The 12,180-nt window shown below is 39.5% G+C and overlaps 1 protein-coding gene across 6 annotated transcripts in view; it reads left to right on the plus strand.

Annotated features, from left to right (window-relative positions):
- The window catches only part of PAK1 (p21 (RAC1) activated kinase 1), a 161,239-nt gene that overhangs the window by 84,333 nt on the left and 64,726 nt on the right, over nt 1-12,180 (plus strand).

Consider the following 12,180-nt stretch of genomic DNA (forward strand, 5'->3'; position numbering starts at 1 on the left):
ATATGTCCTAGATTTAAACCCAGATTTAAGCATTAAACATCAGTAAGAATGACAAGTAATAGCTGAGGTAAAAAAAGTAGGCCTTAGCATGACTTCACTAAGAAGAAGTAATGCTAGGGAATTCTCTGATTCCCTGGCAGTCCAGTGGTTAAGGCTTGACACTTGCAGTCAAGGCTTGACACTTTCATTGGAGGCCTGGGTTCAATCCCAGGTAGGGGCACTAAGTTCCCACAAACCATGTAGTGCAGCCAGGGCTCATTTCCTCTTTATGAATAAAGCTTTTAGAATAATCAGTACTTTAACAGTGTATCTAATGAAGTCACTGATACCCTATGAATAAGATAGTGAAATAGAGGGTTGGATGTCCACATGAATAAATGACTTTGGTCTGACCACCCAAATATGTAAGTGGCTGTTGAAATGAAGTAAAGTTCTCAGCCACGTTTGTAGGGCTTTGTTTTTATGGCATGCTGAAAAAATTGCCGTTTTGTCTGCAAATAGTTATCATGAGCTTCTCACTTAGGAAGCCCTGGTTCAGATCCTGGATTCATCACTTAATAGCTCTCTAACCTTAAGTATGTCAGTTAACTCCTTTGACTTTTAGTTTCCTGTGTCTAGGAAAGGTTGGGATTTAACATTTTTGTGCTTCATCAAGAAAGTGAAAAGATAACCCACAGAATGGGAGAAAAACTCCCAAATCATATATCTGATAAGGAACTTATATAAAAAAAAATAAGGAGTTACCCATATGACCTAGAAATGAAAAATTATGTCAACACAATAACTTGTACATGAATATTTATAGCAGCATTATTAATAATAGCCAAAAAGCAGGAGCAGCTCAAATATTCATTGAGGATGAATGGGTAAATAAAATGTTATATATCTATCTATACAAAGAAATAATATTTGGTAACAAAGAAATGAAGCCCCGATCCATACTACAAGATGGGTGAACGTTGAAAACTGGTGAAAGAAACCAGTCCCAAAGGACCATATATTATATAATTCTGTTTATATGAATTATTCAGGCAAACTCATAGATAAAAAGTAAAAGAGTGTTGTCTAGGGTTGTAGGAGTCGGTGAATGGGATTAGGGAGTGATGGCTAAGAGGTGTGGAGTTTCTGTTTTTACTTTTTATTGGTGTATAGTTGCTTTACAGTCTTGTGTTAGTTTCTATTGTACACAAAGTGAATCAGCTAAAGATACACATATATCCCCTCTTTTTTGGTTTCCTTCCCATATAGGCCACCACAGAGCAGTGAGTAGAGTTCTCTGTGCCATACAGTAGTTTCTCAGGGGTTTCCTTTTGGGTGAAGAGAATGTTCTAAAATTGATTGTGGGGATGGTTCTCCAGGTCTGTGAACATATTGACCCATTGAATTTTATACTCTGAGTGAATTTTATAGTATGTGGATTTTATCTCAGTAAAACTCTGTTTAAAAAAAAACAACAGCTGATGGAGCCATTTAGACATCATTGGGAACTGAGGGGATGACCTTATGTATTGAATGGGGAGGTAGATATCTAGATATTGTTATAGTCTTGGTTCTCTCATAGATTGGCTGCCTGGTTTAGGTCAGGTATTATCTGTGAACTTAGTGCCTTCATCTAAAATATTACAGCCACACAGATATAGGGACCACAATATGATACCAGTAGGGAGAAGGAAGAGGGTTGTTATGGAACAACACATATGAAATCATGTGTGTGAAACCTTTGAAAATCATAAAGTGCTATAGAATTTAAAGAATCTTTCATTCAATAAAAAGTAATAAAAAATAAAAAATTCATCAAACAAGTTGAAATATAGTCTCTTACAGTTTTGAAATCCTATAATTATATAAATGAGATATAAATGTGAAGTTGGATCAGGTTGTATATTATGGGAAACAAAACTAGGCCATTGTGAAGTATTTTGATCAGCAATAAAGCTGTAGATGCAGAGGTTCTTCTAGAAATCCTCGTTGAGTAAGCCTAGGCCAAATCTGGTCTGAAAATAAAACTCATAGCTCAAGATCAAAGCATAGAAGTTTTCTATAAGTTCAAAGCATAGAGGTAGAAAGCATATCGTTATGAGAAGTTCTTGTGAAATGATCTAGTGGCCTCTTTTTCACTCCCTAATTTTGGATTTTCTATACATACCCTAAACACATAGGTTTTACTCCTTTGCATTAATACTTTGCTGTGCTGTGCTGAGTCACTCAGTCATGTTCAACTCTTTGTGACCCTTTGGACTGTCGCCCACCAGGCTCCTCTGTCCATGGAGATTCTCCAGGCCAGAATACTGGAGTGGGTTGTCATGCCCTCCTCCAAGGGATCTTCCCAACCCAGGGATCAAACCCAGGTCCCCTGCATTGCAGGCAGATTCTTTACCGTCTGAGCCACTGGGAAGCCCTATTAGACGGCTGTAATTAATGCATACATCAAAATGAAATAAATGAGTTTTTCCCCTTTGTTTGGAAATTTTATTCAGCTTGATTTCATTCAACCAATAGGCATTTGTTGACCTGCAGCTTTGTGCTTAACAATCCTAGAAGGATACATAGCAGTGTTGGCAGTCTTTGAAGTAGTATGCTCTCCGTAAATTATTTGAAACTTTATACCTGCTACACAGAGTAATGAGCTAGAATTGAACTTAGAGAACCTGAATTGAGTCCTACCTCTAACATTTATTAAATCTGTGATTTTTTTTTTTTTTTTTTTGTCCTTTTACCTGTTGATTTTAATCCCTGTATCCTTAACTGTAAGGTGGGAATAATTATAATTCCCAGTCATCCCATATTATGAGTAGGCTATTGTCATTTCATGTAGTGGATGTAAAAGCATTTTTTAAACTAAAACACTACCGAAATACGAATATTTTTTTAAAGGGAAACCTCATTTCCTGTTTGATTTGGTATCTATAACAACTCATTTTCGATTGGAGAGGCTAAAGCTTAGAGAAAAGTAAATTGATCAAGGTCTTAACAGCTGGAAGGTGGAAGGAATGAGTGTGAAACTAAATCTTTGTTAAGTATCTGCCACATCACAGAATACTATCTGTTAATTGTTCCCAACCCAGATTGCACGTCTGACTCATTCATGGTTCTTTTTTGAAATACAGATGCATGGGTCCTACTAATACTTTTGGAGCCAGAATTTCCATAGAGGAGCCTGGCAGGCTATAGTCCATAGGGTTGCAAAAAGTCGGAGACAACTGAAGTGACTGAGCAGGCACACAGTCTTGGGGTCTAAGGGGATTTGGAGAAGAGAAAGAAGAGTTCTGTGTGGGCTGCATTAGTGGTTGAGACTTGAGCTAGCAATGGGTAGAATGTCTGTACTCATTACCTAATGCTGACCTCCACCATGGGTTTAGTGTGTGCCTGGAGGGATGCATAAATGATTGTGAGAAGCTGTAATTGAGGGCCTGTGATAGGTGGCGCTGAGTTGCAGAATTCCATGTGGGAAAGTCTGGTTCCTGTGGTTAGGATCTGGATGGAGCCTTTGGTTTATTCTAAGAAGTTCTTCAGCATTTAGTTTGGAATTTTTTTCTGGCTGCATTTTCACAACCAAAGTGGAATTCTCCAAGCTTGGGAAGAGTTTAGCTAAGTTAATTTTAAAACTGGACTACATCAGTGTTTATCTCTCCAAGTTTGGAGTGTTTTACTGCCTTGAGCTCAGATTAGCTCAGCTGAACCCATGAGAGGGGCTTCTTAAAAATAAATCTTAAAAAAAAAAGTCAATGATTTGTGCTGGAACTTGGATAGCTGTATTGCAACTTCGGATTTTGCAATGTCAGCCTTATTTCCCATGCTATCAGGAAGTCAAATGGAATTAGCCAAAGATAGGGTTAATATTAATATTAGGATGGATGGGGTTGCAGACTTCTTTTTGCACTTTATTTCTGTAAGTCTGTGATATCTGGTTTCATGAAATCAGGTGATTTGTTCTTTTTCCTCAGTCATAATTTCTCTGTCTTAATGAGTGGGTGGGTAAACCCTACTCTGACACTTTCCTTTATTAATAATAATTTATGTTTATAAAGCTCTTTAGCTTTTATAAAGCACATGCATTCTCTTTATCTTAGTTGATCCTTAAAATAATAATAGTAATAAATGTAGAAATAACAAATAGTACTAACACAATAGTAATAAGCATCACATTTGTTGTTATTCAGTCGCTCAGTTGTGTCTGACTCTTTGCAATCCCATGGATTACAGCACACCAGGCTCCACTCTCCTCCATTGTCTTCCAGAGTTTGCTCAGATTCATGTCCATTGAGTTGGTGATGCTATCTAACATCTCATCTTCTGCTGCCCTCTTCTCCTTTTGCCTTTTCAATCTTTTCCATCATTGGGGTCTTTTCCAGTGAGTCAGCTCTTTGCATCAGGTGGCCAAAGTATTGGAGCTTCAGCTTCAGTATCAGTCCATTCAATGAATATTTGGGGTTGATTTCCTATAGGATTGATTGGTTTGATCTCCTTGCTGTCCAGGGGATTCTCAAGAGTCTTTTCCAGCACCGCAATTTTAGACCATCAGTTCTTTGGCTCACTTATTATATTAGGAGCTTTGATGGTTGTGAAATATACCAGTTTTTCATGGAGATAAATATTTCACTTCGTAGACAGCAAACTGAGGTAACTCAGTTTAAATAACTTAACCAAGGTGGCTCGATGGATGTGAGTCTGGGTGAACTCCGGGAGTTGGTGATGGACAGGGAGGCCTAGTGTGCTGTGATTCATGGGGTTGCAAAGAGTCAGACACGACTGAGCGACTGAACTGAACTGAACTGAACTGAAGGTCTACTTAGGAGTGGCTGATGTGTAATTGTAGCTCTTCTCTATGATTCCAGGGACCTTTCCACTCTACAGCTGTGATACTTTTGTGCTCAGAGAGTCAAGGACTTGCCCAAGGTCATATGATACATAGTTGCATGGAGTTTGGCATTTGAAATATTGTCTCAATTTCTGGACTGGCTCTTTAATTTTTCTAAGTCCTCAGACACCAATGTACTATTTGAAGGCTCCCATCCTATAGATGTTCAGACTAATGCCTTTGGTAGAACTGATTTGTTTAGTTCTTTTAACTTATTTTAAAACAAATTTGCGTTTAATGACATCCATTCATATTCACTTAGTCTGCAATATAGGGAAGACACAGTGCTTGTAGAAGAAGCTATGTTGGAGTTCAGGCCCTTGAGGTTATTACCATTGACCATCCCTGACTTTGTGACCTTTGGCTCTACCTTTCTTCATCTCAATTATCTAACCTGTGTAAGTGAAATCGCTCAGTCGTGTCCGACTCTTTGCGACCCCATGGACTGTAGCCTACCAGGCTCCTCCGTCCATGGAATTTTCCAGGCAAGAGTACTGGAGTGGGTTGCCTTTCCTTCTCCAGGGGATCTTCCTGACCCAGGGATCAAACCCGGGTCTTCTGCATTGCAGGTAGGCACTTTATCATCTGAGCCACGTGGGAAATCAACCTGTAGTATGGGTACATAATAATATTTACCTATTAGAGTTGTTGAATGGATTATTATTATTTTTAAAATATTTATTTATTTATTTTTCTTCATTGGCTCTTAGCTGTGGCATGTAGGATCTAGTTCCCTGACCAGGCATGGGACCCGGGGGCCTCTGCATTGGGAGCAGAAAGTCTTAGCCACTGGACCACCAGGGAAGTCCCTGATTGGGTTATTAATACTAAAGATTCAAACTGAAGCTTTATTAACAGTTGGTAGTAATTTTGTGGCTATTATTGCTTGCTGTCATGGTTTTCTTTTGAAATCTGTGATTAACACCTTAAAGTTGTTTGAGATGTACAAAATAACAACTCTTATGAAGTTCCTCCAAGAATGAAGAGTGGTCCTGGGAAAATACCTTTCTCTTCTTGTATGTAGGCTGTATTTCCAGTTGGTTTAGACAGGGCTCTTGGAGGGGGCCACATTAAAAAATTTTGTGCCCTAGGACTAAGCAGACCCAAGGAAAGGTTTCCCAAGAAGTTCTCAAGAGTTCTCTGTAATGTCAGAGGCAGAACTCTAAGCTCTGGACATGGGCCTAGATCTCTGGAACAAGTACTCAATATTTGAAGCTGAGGCCAAAATGATAAGCCTCTTGAAACTACTAATCTCAGATATTCTTTATATGTTCAAGTGTTAAGTGATTTCATTTCCCAGGGGTTCTTTTCTATAGACTGTTCATCCTGTGAAACACTCTCTTTGTTTCTATTACCAAGGTTCCTTTTGAAATTCTGTGCCTGTGGTGGGTATATTATATGGCATATTAATAACATATCATAGAAATAACATATAAAAATATTATATCTGGAAAACAAAAATCTAAGTAAAACATAAAAATAATGTAAAAGTGTTCTTCCCTACAATCTTTTGACTGACTAGATCAGGAGAAATTTAGGAACAGAAAGCAATTCTAAAGCCTTGCAACATGCCCAGTGCATTCTAGCTATGAGTAAGACAGATGGACTTATGTCATAAATGAATGCTTAATTTGGGCCATAGCAAGCCCTTCCCTTTCACAAAGCATCTGCTTCTGGAAGGAAAATTGCCAAATGTAAAAATAGCTTAAACCCTAGCAGTTGGAATGTAGGCAAATGGTTCTCATTAAGATACTAAGGGAAGAACCTTTGGAATCAGACCTGGGTTCAAATTCATCTCTTACTAGCTGTATAAGTTTGAGCAAATTATTTAACTGCTTTTAAGTTTCCTCATCTGTAAAATGACAGTGGTAATAATATATCCCATAGGATTATGACAATTAAGGAAAATATTCTAGTATCTTATATGTGTTAACTCTTATTTAATGTTATTTCTCCTCTTCATAACAGGAAGTTTTCTTGATGCAGCTTGAAATTGTTTAGAGGGGGTAAAGTAGTAGAAAAGGGCCTTGGCTCTGAAGCCACATTTTTAAAAATTTAAATTACTTCCATAACTGTAGAGAAGTCCATATTTCAGTTTCATAGTCTCCAAGTAAAAATTGATTCTCAGGATTGTGGTGATTATATGAGATGATATATATGAAGTACCTATTAAAACTGTGGGATGCTGTGTCAGGAAGAGATGTAGTTACAGGGCTTTGAGAGTGCTGATCTTTCTGTTTTCATAGACATTTGGAATGTAGGAGCTCAAAGGGCACTTAAGATCATCTAGTTCATTTTCCACATTTTTCAGATGAGAAAGCTGACAACCTGGACTATGTGGTATAGTAGAGGCAAAACTGGCCTTGATTTTTTAGACCTTTTTGTCCTCTCCTTCCCTAGCTCCCACCTAGGCCAAAAACTGCCTTTCTTTAGGGTTGTGTTGGGTCTATTGAAGACATTAGGACTTCAGAATATCTTTTGGCCAGTGTGTTGAGCTACCACAGAACAGGATTTTAAAACAGGATTGTGTACTTCAGGTCAGAGCTGGTAAAAATGAAACATATAATCCTGCCCTGGAGAGAATTTGCATGTCTTAGGCAGATTCCTTAGATTCCTTGCCGGGTTGAGTTAGGTGTCTGATCATTTGTTCCTTTCTTCACTCAGTGTCTGAGCACCTATTTTATACCTGGATTTTGCTAGCTGTTGGGGTTCGTGATAAGCTGGACATGATCCCTGCACTTAGAACTGAGTCTGCTTAGAAAAGTAAACTCTGAAAGTAGGCAATAACTATCATGGATGTGGGAACAGAGGGGAAGGTGAACACCCCAGTGCAGAGATGAGAGAAGACTTCACAGAAGAGATGACCTTTAAGCTGAGACCTGACAAGGATAAAGGAAAGGGTTTGTGTGGTGGCATGGCAAGAGAAGGGAAAGGAAAAGACAGGATTTACAGGCAAAGGGAGTAACTAGAGACAAAGTCAAGAGGTGTGGAAGAGCACATTATGTGCTAATGGTGGACCATTACCACTGGTTCAGTGTATTTGGTGAAGACTGTATTTTCATAAGTACAAGTATGCCTTGGAGATGCTGTGGGTTTAGTTCTGACTACCTCAATAGAGTGAGCATCACAGTAAAAGGAGTCACATGAATTTTTCTGATTTCCAGTTCAGTTCAGTCACTCAGTTGTGTCCGACTCTTTGCGACCCCATGAATCGCAGCACGCCAGGCCTCCCTGTCCATCACCAACTCCCAGAGTTCACCCAGACTCATGTCCATCGAGTCAGTGACGCCATCCAGCCATCTCATCCTCTGTCGTCCCCTTCTCCTCCTGCCCCCAATCCCTCCCAGCATCAGAGTCTTTTCCAATGAGTCAACTCTTCGCATGAGGTGGCCAAAGTACTGGAGTTTCAGCTTTAGCATCATTCCTTCCAAAGAAATCCCAGAGCTGATCTCCTTCAGAATGGACTGGTTGGATCTCCTTGCAGTCCAAGGGACTCTCAAGAGTCTTCTCCAACACCACAGTTCAAAAGCATCAAATCTTCGGCGCTCAGCCTTCTTCACAGTCCAACTCTCACATCCATACATGACCACAGGAAAAACCATAGCCTTGACTAGACGGACCTTTGTTGGCAAAGTAATGTCTCTGCTTTTGAATATGCTATCTAGTTTGGTCATAACTTTCTTCCAAGGAGTAAGCGTCTTTTAATTTCATGGCTGCAGTCACCATCTGCAGTGATTTTGGAGCCCCCAAAAATAAAGTCTGACACTGTTTCCATTGTTTCCCCATCTATTTCCCATGAAGTGATGAGACTGGATGCCATGATCTTCGTTTTCTGAATGTTGAGCTTTAAGCCAACTTTTTCACTCTCCTCTTTCACTTTCATCAAGAGGCTTTTGAGTTCCTCTTCACTTTCTGCCATAAGGGTGCTGTCATCTGCATATCTGAGGTTATTGAGATTTCTCCTGGCAATCTTGATTCCAGCTTGTGTTTCTTCCAGTCCAGCGTTTCTCATGATGTACTCTGCATATAAGTTTAAACAGGGTGACAAAATACAGCCTTTACGTACTCCTTTTCCTATTTGGAACCAGTCTGTTGTTCCATGTCCAGTTTGAACTGTTGCTTCCTGACCTGCATACAGATTTCTCAAGAGGCAGGTCAGGTGGTCTGGTATTCCCATCTCTTTCAGAATTTTCCACAGTTTATTGTGATCCACACAGTCAAGGGCTTTGGCATACTCAATAAAGCAGAAATAGATGTTTTTCTGGAACTCTCTTGCTTTTTCCATGATCCAGCGGATGTTGGCAATTTGATCTCTGGTTCCTCTGCCTTTTCTAAAACGAGCTTGAACATCTGGAAGTTCACGGTTCACATATTGCTGAAGCCTGGCTTGGAGAATTTTGAGCATTACTTTACTAGTGTGTGAGATGAGTGCAATTGTGCGGTAGTTTGAGCATTCTTTGGCATTGCCTTTCTTTGGGATTGGAATGAAAACTGACCTTTTCCAGTCCTGTGGCCACTGCTGAATTTTCCAGATTTGCTGGCATATTGAGTGCAGCACTTTCACAGCATCATCTTTCAGGACTTGAAATAGCTCAACTGGAATTCCATCACCTCCACTAGCTTTGTTTGTAGTGATGCTTTCTAAGGCCCACTTGACTTTATGTTCCAGGATGTCTGGCTCTAAGTCAGTGATCACACCATCGTGATTATCTGAGTCATGAAGATCTGTTTTGTACGTTCTTCTGTGTATTCTTGCCACCTCTTATTAATATCTTCTGCTTCTGTTAGGTGAATATAAAAGTTACGTTTACACTGTACTGTGGTCTATTAAATGAACATCTATTTTTAAATAAACAGTGTACATACCTTAAGTGAAAAATACTTTAATCACTAAAGTATGTTAATCATCATCTGGTAATGCAAGGTTGCCACAAATTGTCAATTTGTAAAAAGTACTTAGTTACTGTGAAGTATAATAACTCCAAGCATAGTAAAACAAGGTTTTCCTGTAGTGGGAGATAGAGGATATAAGTCTGTAGGGCAGAGTTCTCAAAATCTTTATAAAAAAGTTTATTTTTTATAGAAGCTTTAGATTCACAGCAATATTGAGTGGAAAGTACACAGATTTCCTGTAAACACTCTGCTCCCACATATGCACATCTAATCTCACTATCAACATCTTGTCCTTAGGTGGTACATTTGTTACAATAGATGAACCTACATCAGCACATCATATTCGCTTCACATCCATATTTTACATGAGACTTCACTGTTGGTGTTGTGAATCTGTGAGTTGAATAAATATATATATGTATATGTATACACACACACAATATTATAGTATCATGCAAAATATTTTCATCACCCTAAAATTTCTCTCGGAGAAGGCAATGGCACCCCACTCCAGTACTCTTGCCTGGAAAATCCCATGGACGGAGGAGCCTGGTGGGCTGAAGTCCATGGGGTCGTTAAGAGTCGGACACGACTGAAGCAACTTAGCAGCAGCAGCAGCAGCAAAATTTCTCTGTGCTCTGGTAACTCATCCTTCCTTCCCCTCTCATCTCTGGCGACACTGATCCTTATACTGTCTCCATAGTTTTACTTTTCAGATGTCAGATAGTTGGAATCATGTAGTATGTAGTCTTTTCAGATTGGTTTCTTTCACCTAGTAGTGTGGATTTAAGGTTCCTCATTATCTTTTCATGGCTTGATAGCTCATTTCTTCTTAGTGCTGAAAAATATTCCATTTTCTGGATGTATCATAGTTTATCCATTCATCTACTGAAGGACATCTTGGTTGCTTCCAAGTTTTGGCAGTTATGAATAAAGCTGCTGCAGACATCCACGTGCAAGTTTTTGTGTGAATAAGTTATCAGATCCTTTGGGTAAATAACGGAGGAGCACGAATGCTGGATTGTATGGTAAGAGTATGTTTAATTTTTTGAGAAACTGCCAACCTTTCTTCCAAAGTGACTGAACCATTTTGCACCCCTAGTTCTAATGAATGAAAATACTTGTTATTCCATATTCTTGTTAACATTTTCTGTTGTCAGTTTCAGATTTTGGCATTCTAGTAGGTGTGTAGGGGTTTTTATTGTTTTAATTTCAGTTCCCTAATGAAATATGATGTTGAGTATCTTTTCTGTCTGTATATCTTCTTTAGTGAGGTGTCTCTTCATGTCTTTTGCCTATGTCGTTCATCGGTTTGTTTTCTTATTATTGAATTGTGTGTGTGTGTGAAATTATAGTTTTTATTGGGTTGGCCAAAAATTCATTCGCATTTTTCTGTAAGATGGTGAGGAAAGCCTGAATGAAAATTTGTTCCAACTCAATATTTTATTAAAAGGTTTTTTTTATTGGGGTTGGTTAACAATGCTGTGTTGAGTTTTAGGTATATAGCAAAGTGAATCTGACATACATATACCCACTCTTTTTTGAATTCTTTTCCCATGTAGGCCATTATTGAGTATTGAGTAGAGTTCCCTGTGCTATGCTGTAGGTCTTCATTATCTATTTTATATATAGTAGGAGTGACAGGAGGAGAGTGAAAAAATTGGCTTAAAGCTCAACATTCAGAAAATGAAGATCATGGCATCCGGTCCCATCACTTCATGGGAAATAGATGGGGAAACAGTGGAAACAGTGTCAGACTATTTTTCTGGGCTCCAAAATCACTGCAGATGGTGACTGCAGCCATGAATTAAAAGACGCTTACTCCTTGGAAGGAAAGTTATGACCAACCTAGATAACATATTTAAAAGCAGAGACATTACTTGGCCAACAAAGGTCCGTCTAGTCAAGGCTATGGTTTTTCCAGTAATCATGTATGGATGTGAGAGTTGGACTGTGAAGAAAGCTGAGCGCCGAAGAATTGATGCTTCTGAATTGTGGTTGGAGAAGACTCTTGAGAGTCCCTTGGACTGCAAGGAGATCCAACCAGTCCATTCTAAAGGATATCAGCCCTGGGTGTTCTTTGGAAGGACTGATGTTGAAGCTGAAACTCCAGTACTTTGGCCACCTGATGCGAATAGCTGACTCATTGGAAAAGACTCTGATGCTGGGAGGGATTGGGGGCGGGAGGAAAAGGGGACGACAGAGGAGGAGATGGTTGGATGGCATCACCGACTCGATGGACGTGAGTTTGGGTAAACTCTGGGAGTTGGTGATGGACAGGGAGGCCTGGCGTGCTGCAATTCATGGGGTCGCAAAGTGTCGGACACGACTGAGTGACTGAACTGAACTGACTGAGGAGTGCCAGAATACAAAGGCTTTGGGGCTGGGAGCCTGAAGACCTCAATCCTGGCCCCAGATCTGCTGCTGAC

This window comes from Bos taurus, chromosome 29 (assembly GCF_002263795.3).
Source record: "Bos taurus isolate L1 Dominette 01449 registration number 42190680 breed Hereford chromosome 29, ARS-UCD2.0, whole genome shotgun sequence".
Classification (NCBI taxonomy): domain Eukaryota; kingdom Metazoa; phylum Chordata; class Mammalia; order Artiodactyla; family Bovidae; genus Bos; species Bos taurus.